Source organism: Rhinoderma darwinii, chromosome 11, assembly GCF_050947455.1.
Source record: "Rhinoderma darwinii isolate aRhiDar2 chromosome 11, aRhiDar2.hap1, whole genome shotgun sequence".
In the NCBI taxonomy this organism is placed as follows: Eukaryota; Metazoa; Chordata; class Amphibia; order Anura; family Rhinodermatidae; genus Rhinoderma; species Rhinoderma darwinii.
In genome coordinates, this window is record NC_134697.1 from 96,385,759 (window position 1) to 96,400,917 (window position 15,159).

The 15,159-nt window shown below is 36.8% G+C and overlaps 1 protein-coding gene across 1 annotated transcript in view; it reads right to left on the reverse strand.

Annotated features, from left to right (window-relative positions):
- The window catches only part of LOC142663086 (uncharacterized), a 42,631-nt gene extending 29,625 nt beyond the window's left edge, over positions 1 to 13,006 (reverse strand). Inside the window, exon 1 of the mRNA XM_075841388.1 lies at positions 12,869 to 13,006. The gene's annotated coding sequence lies outside the window, so the exon portion shown is untranslated. The remainder of the gene's footprint in view (positions 1 to 12,868) is intronic.
- Between the last annotated feature and the right edge of the window lie 2,153 nt (positions 13,007 to 15,159).

A 15,159-nucleotide genomic window follows, 5' to 3' on the forward strand; every position in this document is an offset into this window, starting at 1 on the left:
AGTGTATAACGTACAGGGCTATATTATGGGGTGCAGTATAATAAGTGTATAACGTACAGGGCTATATTATGGGGGTGCAGTATAATAAGTGTATAACGTACAGGGCTATATTATGGGGGTGCAGTATAATAAGTGTATAACGTACAGGGCTATATTATGGGGGTGCAGTATAATAAGTGTATAACGTACAGGGCTATATTATGGGGTGCAGTATAATAAGTGTATAACGTACAGGGCTATATTATGGGGGTGCAGTATAATAAGTGTATAATGTACAGGGCTATATTATGGGGTGCAGTATAATAAGTGTATAATGTACAGGGCTATATTATGGGGTGCAGTATAATGTACAGGGCTATATTATGGGGTGCAGTATAATAAGTGTATAATGTACAGGGCTATATTATGGGGTGCAGTATAATAAGTGTATAACGTACAGGGCTATATTATGGGGTGCAGTATAATAAGTGTATAACGTACAGGGCTATATTATGTGGTGCAGTATAATAAGTGTATAATGTACAGGGCTATATTATGGGGTGCAGTATAATAAGTGTATAATGTACAGGGCTATATTATGGGGTGCAGTATAATAAGTGTATAATGTACAGGGCTATATTATGGGGTGCAGTATAATAAGTGTATAATGTACAGGGCTATAATATGGGGTGCAGTATAATGTACAGGCTATATTATGGGGGTGCAGTATAATAAGTGTATAATGTACAGAGCTATATTATGGGGTGCAGTATAATAAGTGTATAATGTACAGGGCTATATTATGGGGTGCAGTATAATAAGTGTATAATGTACAGGGCTATATTATGGGGGTGCAGTATAATAAGTGTATAACGTACAGGGCTATATTATGGGGGTGCAGTATAATAAGTGTATAACGTACAGGGCTATATTATGGGGTGCAGTATAATAAGTGTATAATGTACAGGGCTATATTATGGGGTGCAGTATAATAAGTGTATAATGTACAGGGCTATATTATGGGGTGCAGTATAATAAGTGTATAATGTACAGGGCTATATTATGGGGTGCAGTATAATAAGTGTATAATGTACAGGGCTATATTATGGGGTGCAGTATAATAAGTGTATAATGTACAGCGCTATATTATGGGGTGCAGTATAATAAGTGTATAACGTACAGGGCTATATTATGGGGGTGCAGTATAATAAGTGTATAACGTACAGGGCTATATTATGGGGGTGCAGTATAATAAGTGTATAACGTACAGGGCTATATTATGGGGGTGCAGTATAATAAGTGTATAACGTACAGGGCTATATTATGGGGGTGCAGTATAATAAGTGTATAACGTACAGGGCTATATTATGGGGTGCAGTATAATAAGTGTATAACGTACAGCGCTATATTATGGGGGTGCAGTATAATAAGTGTATAACGTACAGGGCTATATTATGGGGGTGCAGTATAATAAGTGTATAACGTACAGGGCTATATTATGGGGGTGCAGTATAATAAGTGTATAACGTACAGCGCTATATTATGGGGTGCAGTATAATAAGTGTATAATGTACAGGGCTATATTATGGGGTGCGGTATAATAAGTGTATAACGTACAGGGCTATATTATGGGGTGCAGTATAATAAGTGTATAATGTACAGGGCTATATTATGGGGTGCAGTATAATAAGTGTATAACGTACAGGGCTATATTATGGGGTGCAGTATAATAAGTGTATAATGTACAGGGCTATATTATGGGGGTGCAGTATAATAAGTGTATAATGTACAGGGCTATATTATGGGGTGCAGTATAATAAGTGTATAATGTACAGGGCTATATTATGGGGTGCAGTATAATAAGTGTATAATGTACAGGGCTATATTATGTGGGTGCAGTATAATAAGTGTATAATGTACAGGGCTATATTATGGGGGTCCAGTATAATAAGTGTATAACGTACAGGGCTATATTATGGGGGTCCAGTATAATAAGTGTATAACGTACAGGGCTATATTATGGGGTGCAGTATAATAAGTGTATAACGTACAGGGCTATATTATGGGGTGCAGTATAATAAGTGTATAACGTACAGGGCTATATTATGGGGTGCAGTATAATAAGTGTATAACGTACAGGGCTATATTATGGGGTGCAGTATAATAAGTGTATAACGTACAGGGCTATATTATGGGGTGCAGTATAATAAGTGTATAATGTACAGGGCTATATTATGGGGGTGCAGTATAATAAGTGTATAATGTACAGGGCTATATTATGTGGTGCAGTATAATAAGTGTATAATGTACAGGGCTATATTATGGGGTGCAGTATAATAAGTGTATAACGTACAGGGCTATATTATGGGGTGCAGTATAATAAGTGTATAACGTACAGGGCTATATTATGGGGTGCAGTATAATAAGTGTATAACGTACAGGGCTATATTATGGGGTGCAGTATAATAAGTGTATAACGTACAGGGCTATATTATGGGGTGCAGTATAATAAGTGTATAACGTACAGGGCTATATTATGGGGTGCAGTATAATAAGTGTATAACGTACAGGGCTATATTATGGGGTGCAGTATAATAAGTGTATAATGTACAGGGCTATATTATGGGGGTGCGGTATAATAAGTGTATAATGTACAGGGCTATATTATGGGGTGCAGTATAATAAGTGTATAATGTACAGGGCTATATTATGGGGTGCGGTATAATAAGTGTATAATGTACAGCGCTATATTATGGGGGTGCGGTATAATAAGTGTATAATGTACAGCGCTATATTATGGGGGTGCAGTATAATAAGTGTATAATGTACAGGGCTATATTATGGGGTGCGGTATAATAAGTGTATAATGTACAGGGCTATATTATGGGGTGCAGTATAATAAGTGTATAACGTACAGGGCTATATTATGGGGGTGCAGTATAATAAGTGTATAATGTACAGGGCTATATTATGGGGGTGCAGTATAATAAGTGTATAATGTACAGGGCTATATTATGGGGTGCAGTATAATAAGTGTATAATGTACAGGGCTATATTATGGGGTGCAGTATAATAAGTGTATAACGTACAGGGCTATATTATGGGGGTGAAGTATAATAAGTGTATAACGTACAGGGCTATATTATGGGGTGCAGTATAATAAGTGTATAATGTACAGGGCTATATTATGGGGTGCAGTATAATAAGTGTATAATGTACAGGGCTATATTATGGGGTGCAGTATAATAAGTGTATAATGTACAGGGCTATATTATGGGGTGCAGTATAATAAGTGTATAATGTACAGGGCTATATTATGGGGTGCAGTATAATAAGTGTATAATGTACAGGGCTATATTATGGGGTGCAGTATAATAAGTGTATAATGTACAGGGCTATATTATGGGGTGCAGTATAATAAGTGTATAATGTACAGGGCTATATTATGGGGTGCAGTATAATAAGTGTATAATGTACAGGGCTATATTATGGGGTGCGGTATAATAAGTGTATAATGTACAGGGCTATATTATGGGGTGCAGTATAATGTACAGGGCTATATTATGGGGTGCAGTATAATAAGTGTATAATGTACAGGGCTATATTATGGGGTGCAGTATAATAAGTGTATAATGTACAGGGCTATATTATGGGGTGCGGTATAATAAGTGTATAATGTACAGGGCTATATTATGGGGTGCAGTATAATAAGTGTATAATGTACAGGGCTATATTATGGGGGTGCCGTATAATAAGTGTATAATGTACAGGGCTATATTATGGGGTGCGGTATAATAAGTGTATAATGTACAGGGCTATATTATGGGGTGCAGTATAATAAGTGTATAATGTACAGGGCTATATTATGGGGGTGCAGTATAATAAGTGTATAACGTACAGGGCTATATTATGGGGTGCAGTATAATAAGTGTATAATGTACAGGGCTATATTATGGGGGTGCAGTATAATAAGTGTATAATGTACAGGGCTATATTATGGGGGTGCAGTATAATAAGTGTATAATGTACAGGGCTATATTATGGGGTGCAGTATAATAAGTGTATAATGTACAGGGCTATATTATGGGGTGCAGTATAATAAGTGTATAATGTACAGGGTTATATTATGGGGTGCAGTATAATAAGTGTATAATGTACAGCGCTATATTATGGGGTGCAGTATAATAAGTGTATAATGTACAGGGCTATATTATGGGGTGCGGTATAATAAGTGTATAATGTACAGCGCTATATTATGGGGGTGCGGTATAATAAGTGTATAATGTACAGGGCTATATTATGGGGGTGCGGTATAATAAGTGTATAATGTACAGGGCTATATTATGGGGTGCAGTATAATAAGTGTATAATGTACAGGGCTATATTATGGGGTGCGGTATAATAAGTGTATAATGTACAGCGCTATATTATGGGGGTGCGGTATAATAAGTGTATAATGTACAGGGCTATATTATGGGGGTGCGGTATAATAAGTGTATAATGTACAGGGCTATATTATGGGGGTGCGGTATAATAAGTGTATAACGTACAGGGCTATATTATGGGGTGCAGTATAATAAGTGTATAACGTACAGGGCTATATTATGGGGTGCAGTATAATAAGTGTATAACGTACAGGGCTATATTATGTGGGTGCAGTATAATAAGTGTATAACGTACAGGGCTATATTATGGGGTGCAGTATAATAAGTGTATAACGTACAGGGCTATATTATGGGGTGCAGTATAATAAGTGTATAATGTACAGGGCTATATTATGGGGTGCAGTATAATAAGTGTATAATGTACAGGGCTATATTATGGGGTGCAGTATAATAAGTGTATAACGTACAGGGCTATATTATGGGGGTGCAGTATAATAAGTGTATAACGTACAGGGCTATATTATGGGGGTGAAGTATAATAAGTGTATAACGTACAGGGCTATATTATGGGGGTGAAGTATAATAAGTGTATAACGTACAGGGCTATATTATGGGGGTGAAGTATAATAAGTGTATAACGTACAGGGCTATATTATGGGGTGCAGTATAATAAGTGTATAATGTACAGGGCTATATTATGGGGTGCAGTATAATAAGTGTATAATGTACAGCGCTATATTATGGGGTGCAGTATAATAAGTGTATAACGTACAGGGCTATATTATGGGGTGCAGTATAATAAGTGTATAACGTACAGTGCTATATTATGGGGTGCGGTATAATAAGTGTATAACGTACAGCGCTATATTATGGGGTGCAGTATAATAAGTGTATAACGTACAGGGCTATATTATGGGGTGCAGTATAATAAGTGTATAACGTACAGGGCTATATTATGGGGTGCAGTATAATAAGTGTATAACGTACAGCGCTATATTATGGGGTGCAGTATAATAAGTGTATAATGTACAGCGCTATATTATGGGGGTGAAGTATAATAAGTGTATAATGTACAGGGCTATATTATGGGGGTGAAGTATAATAAGTGTATAATGTACAGGGCTATATTATGGGGTGCAGTATAATAAGTGTATAACGTACAGGGCTATATTATGGGGTGCAGTATAATAAGTGTATAATGTACAGGGCTATATTATGGGGTGCAGTATAATAAGTGTATAACGTACAGGGCTATATTATGGGGTGCAGTATAATAAGTGTATAATGTACAGGGCTATATTATGGGGTGCAGTATAATAAGTGTATAATGTACAGGGCTATATTATGGGGTGCAGTATAATAAGTGTATAATGTACAGGGCTATATTATGGGGTGCAGTATAATAAGTGTATAATGTACAGGGCTATATTATGGGGTGCAGTATAATAAGTGTATAATGTACAGGGCTATATTATGTGGGTGCAGTATAATAAGTGTATAATGTACAGGGCTATATTATGGGGTGCAGTATAATAAGTGTATAATGTACAGCGCTATATTATGGGGGTGCAGTATAATAAGTGTATAACGTACAGGGCTATATTATGGGGGTGCAGTATAATAAGTGTATAACGTACAGGGCTATATTATGGGGGTGCAGTATAATAAGTGTATAATGTACAGGGCTATATTATGGGGTGCGGTATAATAAGTGTATAATGTACAGGGCTATATTATGGGGTGCAGTATAATAAGTGTATAATGTACAGGGCTATATTATGGGGGTGCAGTATAATAAGTGTATAATGTACAGGGCTATATTATGGGGGTGCAGTATAATAAGTGTATAACGTACAGGGCTATATTATGGGGTGCAGTATAATAAGTGTATAATGTACAGGGCTATATTATGGGGTGCAGTATAATAAGTGTATAACGTACAGGGCTATATTATGGGGTGCAGTATAATAAGTGTATAACGTACAGGGCTATATTATGGGGGTGCAGTATAATAAGTGTATAACGTACAGGGCTATATTATGGGGTCCAGTATAATAAGTGTATAACGTACAGGGCTATATTATGGGGTGCAGTATAATAAGTGTATAACGTACAGGGCTATATTATGGGGTGCAGTATAATAAGTGTATAATGTACAGCGCTATATTATGGGGTGCAGTATAATAAGTGTATAACGTACAGGGCTATATTATGGGGTGCAGTATAATAAGTGTATAACGTACAGGGCTATATTATGGGGTGCAGTATAATAAGTGTATAACGTACAGGGCTATATTATGGGGTGCAGTATAATAAGTGTATAACGTACAGGGCTATATTATGGGGTCCAGTATAATAAGTGTATAACGTACAGGGCTATATTATGGGGTGCAGTATAATAAGTGTATAACGTACAGGGCTATATTATGGGGTGCAGTATAATAAGTGTATAACGTACAGGGCTATATTATGGGGTGCAGTATAATAAGTGTATAATGTACAGGGCTATATTATGGGGTGCGGTATAATAAGTGTATAATGTACAGGGCTATATTATGGGGTGCAGTATAATAAGTGTATAATGTACAGGGCTATATTATGGGGTGCGGTATAATAAGTGTACAATGTACAGGGCTATATTATGGGGGTGCGGTATAATAAGTGTATAATGTACAGCGCTATATTATGGGGGTGCAGTATAATAAGTGTATAACGTACAGCGCTATATTATGGGGTGCAGTATAATAAGTGTATAACGTACAGGGCTATATTATGGGGTGCAGTATAATAAGTGTATAACGTACAGGGCTATATTATGGGGTGCAGTATAATAAGTGTATAATGTACAGCGCTATATTATGGGGTGCAGTATAATAAGTGTATAATGTACAGGGCTATATTATGGGGTGCAGTATAATAAGTGTATAATGTACAGGGCTATATTATGGGGGTGCAGTATAATAAGTGTATAATGTACAGGGCTATATTATGGGGTGCAGTATAATAAGTGTATAATGTACAGGGCTATATTATGGGGTGCAGTATAATAAGTGTATAATGTACAGGGCTATATTATGGGGTGCAGTATAATAAGTGTATAATGTACAGGGCTATATTATGGGGTGCAGTATAATAAGTGTATAATGTACAGGGCTATATTATGTGGGTGCGGTATAATAAGTGTATAATGTACAGGGCTATATTATGGGGGTGCAGTATAATAAGTGTATAATGTACAGGGCTATATTATGGGGTGCAGTATAATAAGTGTATAATGTACAGGGCTATATTATGGGGTGCAGTATAATAAGTGTATAACGTACAGGGCTATATTATGGGGTGCAGTATAATAAGTGTGTAATGTACAGGGCTATATTATGGGGGTGCAGTATAATAAGTGTATAATGTACAGGGCTATATTATGGGGTGCAGTATAATAAGTGTATAACGTACAGGGCTATATTATGGGGGTGCAGTATAATAAGTGTATAATGTACAGGGCTATATTATGGGGTGCAGTATAATAAGTGTATAATGTACAGGGCTATATTATGGGGTGCAGTATAATAAGTGTATAATGTACAGGGCTATATTATGGGGTGCGGTATAATAAGTGTATAACGTACAGGGCTATATTATGGGGTGCAGTATAATAAGTGTATAACGTACAGGGCTATATTATGGGGTGCAGTATAATAAGTGTATAACGTACAGGGCTATATTATGGGGTGCGGTATAATAAGTGTATAACGTACAGGGCTATATTATGGGGTGCGGTATAATAAGTGTATAACGTACAGGGCTATATTATGGGGGTGCAGTATAATAAGTGTATAATGTACAGGGCTATATTATGGGGGTGCGGTATAATAAGTGTATAATGTACAGGGCTATATTATGGGGGTGCGGTATAATAAGTGTATAATGTACAGGGCTATATTATGGGGTGCAGTATAATAAGTGTATAATGTACAGGGCTATATTATGGGGTGCAGTATAATAAGTGTATAATGTACAGGGCTATATTATGGGGTGCAGTATAATAAGTGTATAATGTACAGGGCTATATTATGGGGTGCAGTATAATAAGTGTATAATGTACAGGGCTATATTATGGGGGTGCAGTATAATAAGTGTATAATGTACAGGGCTATATTATGGGGGTCCAGTATAATAAGTGTATAACGTACAGGGCTATATTATGGGGTGCAGTATAATAAGTGTATAACGTACAGGGCTATATTATGTGGTGCAGTATAATAAGTGTATAACGTACAGGGCTATATTATGGGGTGCAGTATAATAAGTGTATAATGTACAGGGCTATATTATGGGGTGCAGTATAATAAGTGTATAATGTACAGGGCTATATTATGGGGTGCGGTATAATAAGTGTATAATGTACAGGGCTATATTATGGGGTGCAGTATAATAAGTGTATAACGTACAGCGCTATATTATGGGGTGCAGTATAATAAGTGTATAACGTACAGGGCTATATTATGGGGGTGCAGTATAATAAGTGTATAACGTACAGGGCTATATTATGGGGTGCAGTATAATAAGTGTATAACGTACAGGGCTATATTATGGGGTGCAGTATAATAAGTGTATCATGTACAGGGCTATATTATGGGGTGCAGTATAATAAGTGTATAATGTACAGGGCTATATTATGGGGGTGCAGTATAATAAGTGTATAATGTACAGGGCTATATTATGGGGGTGCAGTATAATAAGTGTATAATGTACAGGGCTATATTATGGGGGTGCAGTATAATAAGTGTATAATGTACAGGGCTATATTATGGGGTGCAGTATAATAAGTGTATAATGTACAGGGCTATATTATGGGGTGCGGTATAATAAGTGTATAACGTACAGGGCTATATTATGGGGGTGCAGTATAATAAGTGTATAATGTACAGGGCTATATTATGGGGTGCAGTATAATAAGTGTATAATGTACAGGGCTATATTATGGGGTGCAGTATAATAAGTGTATAATGTACAGGGCTATATTATGTGGGTGCGGTATAATAAGTGTATAATGTACAGGGCTATATTATGGGGTGCAGTATAATAAGTGTATAATGTACAGGGCTATATTATGGGGTGCAGTATAATAAGTGTATAATGTACAGCGCTATATTATGGGGGTGCAGTATAATAAGTGTATAATGTACAGGGCTATATTATGGGGGTGAAGTATAATAAGTGTATAATGTACAGGGCTATATTATGGGGTGCAGTATAATAAGTGTATAATGTACAGGGCTATATTATGGGGTGCAGTATAATAAGTGTATAATGTACAGGGCTATATTATGGGGTGCAGTATAATAAGTGTATAATGTACAGGGCTATATTATGGGGTGCAGTATAATAAGTGTATAACGTACAGGGCTATATTATGTGGTGCGGTATAATAAGTGTATAATGTACAGGGCTATATTATGGGGTGCGGTATAATAAGTGTATAACGTACAGGGCTATATTATGGGGGTGCAGTATAATAAGTGTATAACGTACAGGGCTATATTATGGGGGTGCAGTATAATAAGTGTATAATGTACAGGGCTATATTATGGGGGTGAAGTATAATAAGTGTATAACGTACAGGGCTATATTATGGGGTGCAGTATAATAAGTGTATAACGTACAGGGCTATATTATGGGGTGCAGTATAATAAGTGTATAATGTACAGGGCTATATTATGGGGTGCAGTATAATAAGTGTATAATGTACAGCGCTATATTATGGGGTGCAGTATAATAAGTGTATAACGTACAGGGCTATATTATGGGGTGCAGTATAATAAGTGTATAACGTACAGGGCTATATTATGGGGTGCGGTATAATAAGTGTATAATGTACAGGGCTATATTATGGGGGTGAAGTATAATAAGTGTATAATGTACAGGGCTATATTATGGGGTGCAGTATAATAAGTGTATAATGTACAGGGCTATATTATGGGGTGCAGTATAATAAGTGTATAATGTACAGGGCTATATTATGGGGGTGCAGTATAATAAGTGTATAACGTACAGGGTTATATTATGGGGTGCAGTATAATAAGTGTATAACGTACAGGGCTATATTATGGGGTGCAGTATAATAAGTGTATAATGTACAGCGCTATATTATGGGGTGCAGTATAATAAGTGTATAATGTACAGGGCTATATTATGGGGTGCAGTATAATAAGTGTATAATGTACAGGGCTATATTATGGGGGTGCGGTATAATAAGTGTATAACGTACAGGGCTATATTATGGGGGTGCAGTATAATAAGTGTATAACGTACAGGGCTATATTATGGGGTGCAGTATAATAAGTGTATAACGTACAGGGCTATATTATGGGGTGCAGTATAATAAGTGTATAACGTACAGGGCTATATTATGGGGTGCAGTATAATAAGTGTATAACGTACAGGGCTATATTATGGGGTGCAGTATAATAAGTGTATAACGTACAGGGCTATATTATGGGGTGCGGTATAATAAGTGTATAACGTACAGGGCTATATTATGGGGGTGCAGTATAATAAGTGTATAACGTACAGGGCTATATTATGGGGTGCGGTATAATAAGTGTATAACGTACAGGGCTATATTATGGGGTGCAGTATAATAAGTGTATAACGTACAGGGCTATATTATGGGGTGCAGTATAATAAGTGTATAACGTACAGCGCTATATTATGGGGTGCAGTATAATAAGTGTATAATGTACAGGGCTATATTATGGGGGTGCAGTATAATAAGTGTATAATGTACAGGGCTATATTATGGGGGTGCAGTATAATAAGTGTATAATGTACAGGGCTATATTATGGGGGTGCAGTATAATAAGTGTATAATGTACAGGGCTATATTATGGGGTGCAGTATAATAAGTGTATAATGTACAGGGCTATATTATGGGGGTGCAGTATAATAAGTGTATAATGTACAGGGCTATATTATGGGGGTGCAGTATAATAAGTGTATAACGTACAGGGCTATATTATGGGGTGCGGTATAATAAGTGTATAATGTACAGGGCTATATTATGGGGGTGCAGTATAATAAGTGTATAATGTACAGGGCTATATTATGGGGGTGCAGTATAATAAGTGTATAATGTACAGGGCTATATTATGGGGTGCAGTATAATAAGTGTATAATGTACAGGGCTATATTATGGGGTGCAGTATAATAAGTGTATAACGTACAGGGCTATATTATGGGGTGCGGTATAATAAGTGTATAACGTACAGGGCTATATTATGGGGGTGCAGTATAATAAGTGTATAATGTACAGGGCTATATTATGGGGTGCAGTATAATAAGTGTATAATGTACAGGGCTATATTATGGGGTGCAGTATAATAAGTGTATAATGTACAGGGCTATATTATGTGGGTGCGGTATAAGAAGTGTATAATGTACAGGGCTATATTATGGGGTGCAGTATAATAAGTGTATAATGTACAGGGCTATATTATGGGGTGCAGTATAATAAGTGTATAACGTACAGCGCTATATTATGGGGTGCAGTATAATAAGTGTATAATGTACAGGGCTATATTATGGGGGTGCCGTATAATAAGTGTATAATGTACAGGGCTATATTATGGGGGTGCAGTATAATAAGTGTATAATGTACAGGGCTATATTATGGGGTGCAGTATAATAAGTGTATAATGTACAGGGCTATATTATGGGGTGCAGTATAATAAGTGTATAATGTACAGGGCTATATTATGGGGTGCAGTATAATAAGTGTATAATGTACAGGGCTATATTATGGGGTGCAGTATAATAAGTGTATAATGTACAGGGCTATATTATGGGGTGCGGTATAATAAGTGTATAACGTACAGGGCTATATTATGGGGTGCAGTATAATAAGTGTATAATGTACAGGGCTATATTATGGGGTGCAGTATAATAAGTGTATAACGTACAGGGCTATATTATGGGGTGCAGTATAATAAGTGTATAACGTACAGGGCTATATTATGGGGTGCAGTATAATAAGTGTATAATGTACAGGGCTATATTATGGGGTGCAGTATAATAAGTGTATAACGTACAGGGCTATATTATGGGGTGCAGTATAATAAGTGTATAACGTACAGGGCTATATTATGGGGTGCAGTATAATAAGTGTATAACGTACAGGGCTATATTATGGGGTGCAGTATAATAAGTGTATAATGTACAGGGCTATATTATGGGGTGCAGTATAATAAGTGTATAATGTACAGGGCTATATTATGGGGTGCAGTATAATAAGTGTATAATGTACAGGGCTATATTATGGGGTGCGGTATAATAAGTGTATAATGTACAGGGCTATATTATGGGGTGCGGTATAATAAGTGTACAATGTACAGGGCTATATTATGGGGGTGCAGTATAATAAGTGTATAAATGTACAGGGCTATATTATGGGGGTGCAGTATAATGATGACATCATGTGCAGTAGTGACAGCTGACTCCGCCCTCACCCTTATATAACGCTCATACTCCGGGATCTCTGTTCTTCTTTCGCTTCTTTGTATAATAGGCCTGGACCGGAAATACTACTTTCTGTCTATACATATACTTCCGGTCCTGCGTTTCACGACTCTTCCGGGTCTGCGTTCCAGCTGTAGTCACGTGGGAGTTTTTCCCTTGACTTTAGGAAATGATCGCCTTACCCGTCCTGCATCGCGGCGAGGGGGGCGGGGCTTCTAGAGACATGCTAATATAAATATTGCGTATACTGCCGTAGTGACGAGGGGGCAATCTCCAAGCTGCAATTACCGTAAAGTAGAGAAGGAGATGGTAAGCAAAAATCACAGGAGGGAATCCTAATCTGACGGAGCCACAATCTAAATCACGAAAAAATTCTGATGTTTGAGGGTTAATCATCGTCTATCAAAACTGTCGAAAAGAAAAACTGTCCTTGTAGCCAATAGCAACCAATCAGAGCCTTGCTTTCATTTTCCCAGGGCAGTATTAGAAATGAAAGTTGAACTGTGATTGGTTGCTATGAGCCAGAACCATTTTTGGGGAGGGGGAGGGGTGAACAGAACAGCACAGCAGCAATTCTGTCCTTGTTTTTTGTTGTTGTAAATAACGCAATTGTTTTATATTTTGGGGGAGTGCCCCCTACCGCGGTCTAGCTACTTTTATATGTCACAATCCTGACTGGTCTGTTTTACTAAATAAATGTATTCCTCATAAAATAACAATTCCGGAGTATCTTTCTTAGATTTGTTACATTCCTCTGATATTCCTCCTGGAAATGTATAAATAAATTGACTACTATGTTTTACCACTCCCCCTTGTTGACGGGGCGTGTCCTACAGAGTCTGAGAGCACTGATTGGACATTGTCAGACTGTGTAGGGATACCCCCCCAACTGGTAACACCCAGTGGTCAATTTATTCATACAGTTCCAGGAGGAATAACAGAGGAACAATATGCTTTTTTCTCTCTTTGAGGGGCAGTTCATATCTCCAGCAATGTTTTGTTGCGAATGTTGTCACACACCTAGAGATAAAGTGTATTACACATAATTACATAATGTCAAGCAAATATGGCACTCAATGAGGGTTCTCCGACATTGATTTATGGTATACAGATTTTCCAGAAGAATTTTTGGGAATAATCTTTTATAATTAATGTAGTTTAAGAAAAAATGTCTCTTTTTTGAAATAAACCAATATAGGAAACAGTGAGGATTATTCTGTATACATTCAGGGCAAAACGCATGAGCATTCTATACATCCATTCAGACTTTATCTTTTCTGTTCAACCGTTTCTAATATAAGACTCATGAAAATAGATATAACTTTTCGGGATCATGAGATGAACTGAAGTGTACTTACAACATGCAATTATTATAATTATATAATTTACATAACTTTACCTAGGTCATATTTGTGAAAATCAATTCATATTTTTACTATATCGGGAACCATATTCCCGTTTTCTTTTTTAATTGTATTTTCGATGTATTTTTGGATGCTTATATTATATATTCTAACGTCTTATATATATTTGTTTGAGGATGTAACACTTCTAATTAAGCCAAACCAATAATATATGTTGTTTTTAAATTTGGTATATCGAATTTATAACATCTGTGATATACGTTGTGAGGATTGTGGGGACTAAGTCGTCTTGACTGCTATATTTATTATCTAACCCAGTATACTACATGCTACAGCTACGAGTATACCTAAACTTGCCCCAATACAGTTATCATTTCTGTATCTCTCCACTATCCTGTGTACTGACCGTACAGGTTCGTGGAAAGGGTTTTCTTCTCTATACATAATATACACCTCTTGCATCATATCTATATACGTAGTCCATACACAGGGTGTATTTCACCTGAGAAGTTAATCAGCAGTTAGGGTTAATCATTCACCTGTTTTTTTCACGTACTCATTAGTTACGCTTATTAAGCAGACAAGACGGCGGTTGTCCTCACACTTCTTTGCCATGACTAAGAGCACAGGAGCTGCTCGAAACGCGTAGGCTAGGGCACACCGCCTACTCACAATTTTTCTGGGACTGCGTCTCCCTACGATTTTTAATTGTATTACTCCAATAAAGATGGGAACAACGCTTCCTTTTTAAACTTACAACTGAACTCAGCGCTGGATTACTTCCTCTGTTTCTAATATTTATTTTATTCCTTTTTCTCCGTAGTGACAAATTTGTTCAAAAACCTTTTGCGAAATCAACCTATTTGGTGCTGACCTTCGGCTAGAATTCCCTGCTGCAGCTGGATCGGATTTTCTCC